Raw genomic sequence first — 9,460 nt, 5'->3', positions numbered from 1 at the left:
CCCCCAAAAGCCACAGCTTCCTCACACACACCCTGTTTATATCACTGCTGTTTCCCAGCTTCACAGTTAACTCAGGACAGTCCCCAGGTCCTGTAACCAGTGTTAAATGTAATGAATGATCTTGTCCTCCTTGTTTGTCTCCTCTTTAGTGTAACACTGTAATTAGCTTAATTACCAACAGATTCATATTTTTTTTTTGTAACTTAAAATGGAAATTAAATTTTGCACCAGGTTTTACAGGCTGTTAACGGGAATCGAATAATCAAGCCTGACTCCAAGTCCTTGAAAATGAGTATTAAAAAAGGTCTGAATTTGCATATTCATGTTTTTAATAGGGTTCAGAAGGTATATTTGCAACTGATGAAAAGGATTAATTAAGCTTAATTTGCATAGGAAGAACAGTTTAACCCCTTGCATCCTAACAAGGCAGAGACTGACAATTTGAATTCCATGGTTTGATGATGGAGAGACACACAGGCTGAGAGCAGAGCCCTGCAAAGCACCTTCCTTTCCACTTCAGAAGGGCAGAACTAGGAGAATACAGGATCCCAGCATCATCCTGACACAGCTGGTCCCCCTGTCCCCACAGCCACCTCTAGGTTTGGTCTCCATCTCTCTACCATGGTGGTTTGTGACCTGGGCCTTCCAAGGCAATGCCACCACATCAGGCTTTGAGCTAAACATGCTGTTGCTTCTGCTGTGAGCTGGGCTGGGCAGCTCTGACAGAGATTAAAGAAATCATTTCAGTGCAGCCAGCTCAGTCCCCTGAGTTGTTCACAGCTATATGTGCCTATAGCCAGCACAGGGTGGGAGCACCATGGCTGGTAAGGGCACCAAAACCTTCAACTCCTGATGTCATTTCCAATTTTCTTTTTTCTCAGTGAGTCTGATCCCACGCAGGGGTTAAAGGCTCTGTGGGAGTGTCAGACCAGGGTGAGACTTGGTGAGTCCTGTCCTGCTCCCAGCCACCAGCCTGTGACTGGTCAGCTGGTGACAGCATCCCAAAAGTCTGGGACTTGTGCAGCTTCAGAGAAAGCACAAGTCTTCAGAGAAAGAGTCACAGAGCTGCCTGCACCCTCACTCCCAGCTGGCACCTCTGGCGTGGAGAAATCAGCAGGGTCTTGCATAGCTCTGTCTAGTTGTGATGTAAGAAAAACATAAGCCCTGTCCATGTCCATGGTGGGGGGGTTGGAACTAGATTATATTTGACATTCCTTGCAACCCAAACCTTTTCATGGTTCTATAGAACCCTCCCAAATCAATCTCTTCTCAGACTGGAAAGCAGAGCGGGAACGTTACGCTTCCCAGGGCCCTACAAAGAACAGAGCACAGCTTTGAGTCAGTGCCTGAATATTGCTAAAAAGTGGCAAAAATAAAATAAATCAGGCATTCATTTTGCTTCAGCAGGTGGTATGCAGCGTTCCCCTCGTAACGCTTTGGTGGCGTGCGCCGCTAATTATTTTTGGGGTGGAATTTGCTGTGCACAGCGCGCGGGGTTCATTAGACAGAGATGGCTTTGAAGTGGCGTTCAGAATTAATGCTGGCATATGTAAATGTTTCTTGTGCCATGGAAAAGCTGGCTACAAATGATGCGTGAGGTCCAGTGAGAGAGGTGCTTGCTTTGTTTACACCCAGCCTTTGGGCCTCGTTATGCCAGGAGCAGGCAGAGGATTGGCAGAGCCTCCACAGACCATGGAGCTGCTGCCCGGCTCTACGTGAGCGTTTCACAGAAGTTAACAAGGAGTCTTTAGCGCACCACATCCCAAATTTCCTCCTGTCAGAAGGGTGTTTAAGCAACCCACCAAGGCTGCTGCTGTCTCAGTGCTTTCCCCGGGTCCCCCAGATGATGAGGAGGACATGTCCTGCACTGTAAATCATCGAGGTCCTGACCCAAATACCTCCCTCAAGCAAAACCTGCCAGTCTCCCACCCCATCCGTTCATGGACAAGTGCCCTGCAGATCCACATCCCTGCTCATGCGGGCAAGAGCACAGAGACAATTCCTGGGCAGGAGACTCCAAGTGCTGGAGCTGTTGGAAGCCTGGCCCCCATCCATGGCATGCTCCCCAGCCAGCCCTCCAGACAAACTCCCTGTCACAGGTCTGGTCTGGACAAATTCAAGGTGAGGAAGGAAGGAGCTGAGCATGAAGCTGTGACCAAGCGTTGAGAGGATTTTGTATTTTCCTACTTCCAGCTGTTTATTTACCAACATGCTGGAGAGCAGCAATCACTTCCTCATGCCTTATTGAGAAGCTCAGCTGTGAAATAACTAAATGAACCGCCCCTTTTTATTAGCCTTTGGACTGAGCAGAGGAGCAATGAGTTAATGGCTGACCAGTTTTTGAAGATGCCAAGCACATTACAAGTGCTAAGTATTATTTTTTTTTCTGCAATGCTTTATTTTCCCCTCTGAATACTCATTTTAAATAACCCTTTCAATTATATTATCTGGTTTCATGCATTCTGCTCAGATTAAACATGGTGCCATTTATAATTCACCCACCTCAGTGGCTTCCGGGTCTCTGCAAGTCTCATCCTAACCTTTGTCTCTCAAGCTTGGGTAGAAACAGCCTTTGTTCTGGGTCCAGAATCTGCCCCAGCTCTGCTTTGGCTTCTTAAACATCCACATCACTTTCCATTGGGCACTGCAACTTCTGGTTCCTTGCTCCTGCATGCTGCTTTTCTTTCTTAATAAGAGAACATCTTGCATCCTTCCCATTTCCTTCCAGCTAAATTAGCTCCCTGGATAAGCTGTCTCCTCCCACTTGCTGGCATCTTGTGATGTTTTGGTTTATTCTTCTTCTTAGTGAGGGCTCTGTGCTGTGCTTCCAGCAGATCTTTCTCCTCAGACCTGGATCTCCACCCGTGTGCATTTGTGGCTTTGCAGAAAAGTGGGACTGGCTCAGCCTTCACACCAGTGGGGGAATCCATCTCCTGGCAGCTTCAGAGATGGATGGACCAATCCTTCACGGCCACAGGCAGGCTCTTCTGGGTGTGCTGTTCTCCAAAGCCACCCTGGGCCAGGAACTTCTCAGTGACGTCAGCCAGAAGAGCCTCACAACTGTATCCAAAAGTGTTTCATCATCTCAGGTGGTTTCTGGAGCTCCCAGCTCTGCTCCAGCACCTCCATCTCTGCTTCTCCACTCCTAACAGCTGTGTTGGGACACGTCTGGGCTTCAGGACCCAAGTGTGAGATGAGATGAGAAGCCAGCCCACCCCTCATCTCACTGTCCTCCCTGGCTGCGAGCTCTGCCAGGGAAATACCAGGTTTGGAGAGGCCATACCAGGCACCTGCCCTCCCCAGCCTCCTGCCGTACCATACCCTCAGCCCTGGTGTCTGCATTGCTCCTTTGGGAGCTGTGGCCATTCTGCAAGGCTGGAGGCAGCTGTGGAGCAGCTCAGGGCTTGTCAGCTGTCAGCTCATGAAGGGTTTGTCATTCTTGGGATTTCCTAGGCAGAGATGTGTGTGTGTGCAATCTCTGTGGTGGGTGGGGGTGTTGTTACAGCCAGAATGATCTGAGGATATAAGTGAGACAAGGTTTGTATGGAGAGGTAATAAATTGCAGCACCTGAGATGGCTGGGGAAAAAACCCAAAGCATAACTGGGTTTGTGCACACAAGCTCTTTGTCAGCCTAAGCTGAGCTGGACACATGAGGGATGCTTCAGCTGGATGGTGGCAGGTAGTTTGTGCCCATGGCCACTTTTCCAGGGCGTTGTTGGCTCTGCCAGCCCCTTGGAGCTACTCCCAAGAGCTGCTCTGCTGCCACTCTTCCAATCTCACCGCAACACAAATCCCAGGTGGGGCAGGAGGGCACTTTTGGGACAAGCAGACTTTAAGCTCCAGCTTCAGGGAATGGAAACCTTTGTGTCTAGGCTCCAAATGTGGTGGAACAAGATTAATTAATTTAGCTGCATCACATGAAGAGTGCCAGTGTTTACTTGTGAGACCACAGAGGAGCTTTTGCAGTACCCAGAGAGGCCTCCTGCATCTGGATGGGCTGGGAGCTCCTGATTGCAAGGCAGGAGATGCCCAAGGAGAGCTGTGCTGCATAAAAGCAATGCTGAGCGAGAGGAGCAGATACAAGAGGCCCCCAGCAGAGACAAGCTGCAGGCACCACACACAAACTGAGGCATTCCATCAGATTTCTGCAGACCAGGTGAAGTCAGCCAGGGGCTTCTGCAAGGATGGAGGAGCCTGTCAAGGCTGAATGCTGTGGTGGGATGAGCCAGACTGGAGGGCTGCTAGGAAAGCAAATGAGGTGGGAGGAAATGTGGATGCTGTGTGTGGGGCTGATTGCTTCCTTTCACAGTTGAAAACACTGAGGAATATGATAGACCCAGAACAGAGCTCAGGAGATGTGCAAGACAATGCAGGGGACAACACTCACAGATCTTAATGGATGAGACAGACCAGGAGAGAAGAGCTCATTAGAAAAGGGCACTGCATGGTGAAGGGAGGACAGGATGTAAGCCGTGTGAAAGCTGATAAAAGACAGAAATGGAAATCTTTTTGTCCCAAAGAAAGCAAGGATGGAGTGCATTAATGAGCTCTTTAATGGCAAGGCAAGTAAAGGTGAGCAGCAAATGGCTATTGCCAGACAGCTGAGCTGAGTGTGAAAAAACAGATGTTGGTGGGATGTGAGAAGTGATCGAGCTCATACAGGAACAACAGCACAAGCCTGTGATTAACATTCCCACTGAATTATTGAAAAGGCACACACACAAACTTGAAGACTTGGCAGGCTCCTCTGGTTACTCTGCAGGGACAGGGAGGTTGCAGAGGGATGGATACAGGCATATCCACTTCCCTGGTACTTCTGTGTCTTCTTAACCCTTGCACAGAAGAAACTGAGTCCAGAAAACTGGCTTCACTCTGGATCAAATGGTTTCCTTCCATTAAGTTCTGGGCAGGGTTGGGGGGAAAGTGGGAAATGAGCAAAACTCTCAAGGCAGTGTTTGTATAATCTCTACCACCCTTCTGGTGGTGCTGGTGAGCTGGCTGAGAGGGGTAAAACAGAAGCTGTGACACAGAGATACGAAAAATTGGAGCCTGAGTAAATTCAGGTGAAGCCAAAGTCACTGCTCCAAGCCAAGGAGTTGGGTTGGTTTCTCCAGCAGCACTGGCCATGCCCACCAGCACCTTCACCATCTTCAGTGCCTTGGGCCTCAAGGGCTGGAGGTGAAGGAAATGAAATGTGCTATATTCCTCTCTCTGGAGAACAATCTAATCTCAGAACACTTCCCCAGAAAAACTGCTCCAGGGCCCCAGGTGGAAAGCCTGTGGTGAGGAAGATGGGAGAAAGGAGCTGGAGGAGAGGCTGTGGCACCTCTGAAGCCCATACCTGCCTAGGCATGGCAATGTTGCAGCCATGCTACAAGACCTGTACATTTAAGGTAGGATCAGTGCTCTTCCCAAATAAAACCTTCATCCCCTCAAGTCTATCCTGTCCCCTCTCTGCTCTGTGCCCATCCTGTGTCGGTCTGCATCCACCTGCTCACAGCTCCAAGCTTTGCTGGGGGGACACGGTCCCCAAAGAGCACTGCAGAGGAGAGGGACACGATGTGCGCCCAGGGGGAGCCGAAGCCAAGGTGAGCAGGTCCCAAAGCGCTCAGCAGGGCACTGCTGGGTGCTGGTGTTGGCCCTCCCCCTGACGAGCACTCACAGATGCAAATAAATTCAGACTTGGGCTCCCAAATTCCTGCTCTGCTGGCTGTGCTAAAAATATCCCAACGCAGTGCGCGCTGGCTTCAATCACCCTCATCGATCCGCGCTCCTGGGTCCGCTCCAGCCGCTTCGCATCCCATCTCCTCCCCTCCCATCCCTCCGCTGCCTCCCCAGACGCCTCCTTGCCCAAAGCACAAGGCCACCTGCAGCACACTGTCCTCCCCCCCTGCTGACCCCCTCTCCTGCCGGCGAGCTGATTTATTGCTCCACAGCCCGGCTGCAGCGGCGCCTGGCCCGGGCTGTGCGCGGCTCCCGATCCCTGCAGAGCCACGGCCGCACCGGGATGAGTGTGGGGCTCTCGGCTCGCCAAGAGCCAGCCCTGACTGAGGGAAGGACTGGCCTCAAAAATGGGCAGAGGCGAGTTGGCTGAGCTTGCTGGGAGCGAGGGAACACGCAGGAGCTGGCTGGGCTCTGCTCTGCCTCTGGCTCTCCGGCAGCCCTGGGCATCACCCAGGTGTTGATGCATGGGCAGATCCATGAACATCGGTGAGGCTGAGAGAGGGACACAGCCTGGCAGCCCTAGGAGAGGTGCCAGCACTCAGGAAGCACTGCAGGTCACTGCAGCCCTGATTTGAGCAGAGCCAATGAAGTCTGGCTGTTGTCTGGTCAGGGTGGTGCATGGGAGCTCCTTCCCTTCTTAGGGCTCCCCTGCACCCCCTCAGACCCCTCCCATGGGATCTGCACCTGGTTTCATGGCAAACTCAGCTGAAGCCATCAGGAGGATCAAATGCTGGGCAGGGAGGGGGCAGTTCACACCTCCAACACCCACCAGCTCTGAAGATGGAGGCAGCCCCCAGCTCCCCTCTCAAGTGCTTTGCTGCATCAGGAGGGAGCTGGGCAGGCACTGCCTGCCACCACAGCCACCCTGTGCTGCTCCACGTCCTGTCTGTGAACGTGGCCCTTCCCACAGGCCATGCTTTGGAACAGATGGACACACTCTGTGTGCACACCAGGGCTGGCAGGTGACCTCGGGAATCCTGGCCTTAAGTGGTGCATGTCTATATAAAGGGACGTTTCTCTCCTAATTTACAGGTTTTTAAATAATGTCCAGGCTCTAGATGCCACACAGGCTTTGTACCACATGGCAGGGTCCTTTGGGCCAGAGTGAGGACTGAGCCATGGGTAATGTGGGCTTGTATTTACTCTCCAGCTAGAGGCTGTCCTTGCTGGGGTGCTGGGAGAGGGATCAGAGGAAGAATTTTTAGTGCTGCCTTTGTTTTGCCCTTGAAGACAGGTTGTTGAGACAACAGCAGTCTTGTGGACACAGAAAGGGCATCAGCAGAATGCATTTCCACATGGCCCCAGGGCTGTGGCTGTATTGCAGGGAACTGTGATTTTTTTTCCCCTAGCCTCCCCTCCTCTTCACTCCAACATGTCTTTCCTGTGCTTTCTCTTTTCTACTTGGTGGGGAGCCCTCTTCCTTTGGAAGAGTTTGGGGCAGCAGGAGCAGCCTGGCTGGACAAGGTATCACTTTTCTTTGCAGAAGCATCTTGAGAGCTTTGGTGGTTGAACAAGAGACAAAACAAAGAACAAAACCACCCAGCAGGTCACAGGTGATGAAATCCCTGCTCTGTCTCCAGGGCCTGTGCAGAGCCAGCCCTGGTGCTCCTCCATGGGGTGTTGGCCCTTGGGACAGTGGAACCTCTTCCCTTTTCTTGTCTGGCTTTTTTCACAGCTCATTTTATGGCATGTCCTGCCAAGGGATGTGGAGCATAGCTGCCAGGACTGCACCCTGCTTTGGAGGGAGAGCAAGGGGCTGGAAGGTGCTCAGCATCCCAGGAGCCATCTGGAGACCTGTGGTGAGGCCCCACCAACAATGGGGTACTGGGTGATGCCTTAGAGATACCTTGGAGATAAAAGGGCCTAGACTTTTTCTAATTCTCCTTTTTTCCAGTGGCAGACCGTTTGCATGTGGGAAGTGTTTAATTTAGAAAGGCCAGCACTGCTGTATCACATTCCCGTCGGTCTCTGTTGGTTTATCACCAGTGAAATCCTGGTGTGAAAACAGAATCAGACTTTGATTTCATCTGCCCCTGCTGTTTTACACCACTAACAGCTTTGCATTTCGATAACAGCTTTTATTCTAGGAGCTAAATGGGCTTCACAGACAGCCAATTAATTAATTGAGCCTCCCCAGCCAGCCTGTGCCCTCAATGCCACAAGGAAGCACTTGCAGAGGAGGAAACAGAGGCAGAGAAGCAAAATTATTGGCCCCAGCTAAGGAGCTGAGCTGGCTGCTGCCTCCACAGCGAGGCCTCATCCTGCCCTGGCTGGGCCATTGCTCCCAGTTCCATGGAGATGGTCCTGGAGCCTTTTCCAGACTGGTGTGGGAATGGTCTCAATGCAGAGATCAGCTGAGGAAGTTCTTTGGGTGTCTATCAGTGACTGTCAGCACTGGAGCATCTGAGCCAAATGAACTCATGAGCTGCCATCACTTTGGACTACCCCAGCCTCTTGATAAGGAATCCTGTGAGACCATGGAACTGTGTCAGGAGGTCCCACTACTGTTTCCATCATCCATCCTTGCTGACCAACTCTTATTTCTCCTGGTTGGGACCTTGAGCAACACGACTTAGTGGGTGGCATCCCCGCCATGGCTGGGGAGCTGGAACTAAATGATGATGGCTTTTTATTTTATAATCCTAGATGACACTTAAAGGCCCTTCCAACCCAAATCATTCTATGGTCCTGTGAGGAGGCACTCAGGGTTTGCAAGGAAAGGCTGTTCCAGCTGAAAGGTTTGCTTTGGTCAGGGTGCTGGAGCTGAGATCTGGGGAGGAACCTGCCATGGGGCACTCAAGAAGAGAGGAGTGAGCCCCAACTCCCCCTCCAGGTCCTGTTCACTGCCTGGGAAGCTGCATGCTGTGGGCAGGATCTGGGGCACCTGGAGGAGGTGGAGGAAGAGTGAATGCATTCCTGGAGAAATTACCTGCCTTTTATGATGAAATCCTGCTAATGGTTTGTTGTCTACACAAATAACCATGGGGAATGAACTTGTGCACTTCCCAGCCTGCTCTGTGTCTTCCTGGCTCAGCTCCTTTCTGAGCAAACATAACCTTTTGCAAGAATACCTGTCAAAATCGCTTTGAAATATCGAAATAACAGGATGGGATATGGTTTGCTCCTGGGCCCTAGTGCTCATCCATCAGGACTTAGGATGTCCATCCAAAGCGACTTGTGAGCAGAATGCAAGGGGAAAAATCTCTGGCAAGCAGCAGGGCCTCACAGGGCTGCATTTGGGGAGTTTAGCACCTCACCTCACTGTGCTGGCTCCCCGGGCTCCCACACACTCACCTGGGACAGGGCAGCTCTCAGACCCTCAGGAAGCCCTCACTTTTTGTTGGTCATGGGTGGGTGTGACTCAGCTGGAGCTATCAGGACAAAACAGTGTCCTTTGGCCTGGAAGTGCCTTCATGGCCTCAACACCTCCCTTCTCACCTCATGTGAGTATTTTAGAGATGGGGCAAAAAGCTGTGGAATCTTGGAACAGTGTTGGGCAGCAATGGTTGAGGGGCACGTGGCTGCTTGGGTGGACCCATGGACACAGAGCCATCCCCTTCCTCTCCAGTCTCAGAGTGCCAGGGGCTGCTCAGGGGCTCCCCAGGGTGTCTCAGCATGGGGCAAGCTGTAAATGCTCAGTTACCTCAAAAGCAAAATCACCCCTCCATTCTCTCCTTCTCCACAGAGCAGCAAGAGGCTTTGTGCTCTAACCCATCACTGGCTCCCCACCCTGAA

The sequence above is a fragment of the Haemorhous mexicanus genome, chromosome 17, assembly GCF_027477595.1.
Source record: "Haemorhous mexicanus isolate bHaeMex1 chromosome 17, bHaeMex1.pri, whole genome shotgun sequence".
Taxonomy (NCBI): domain Eukaryota; kingdom Metazoa; phylum Chordata; class Aves; order Passeriformes; family Fringillidae; genus Haemorhous; species Haemorhous mexicanus.
The sequence above is the reverse complement of the archived record's forward strand: the minus strand, read 5'-3'. Positions refer to the sequence as shown.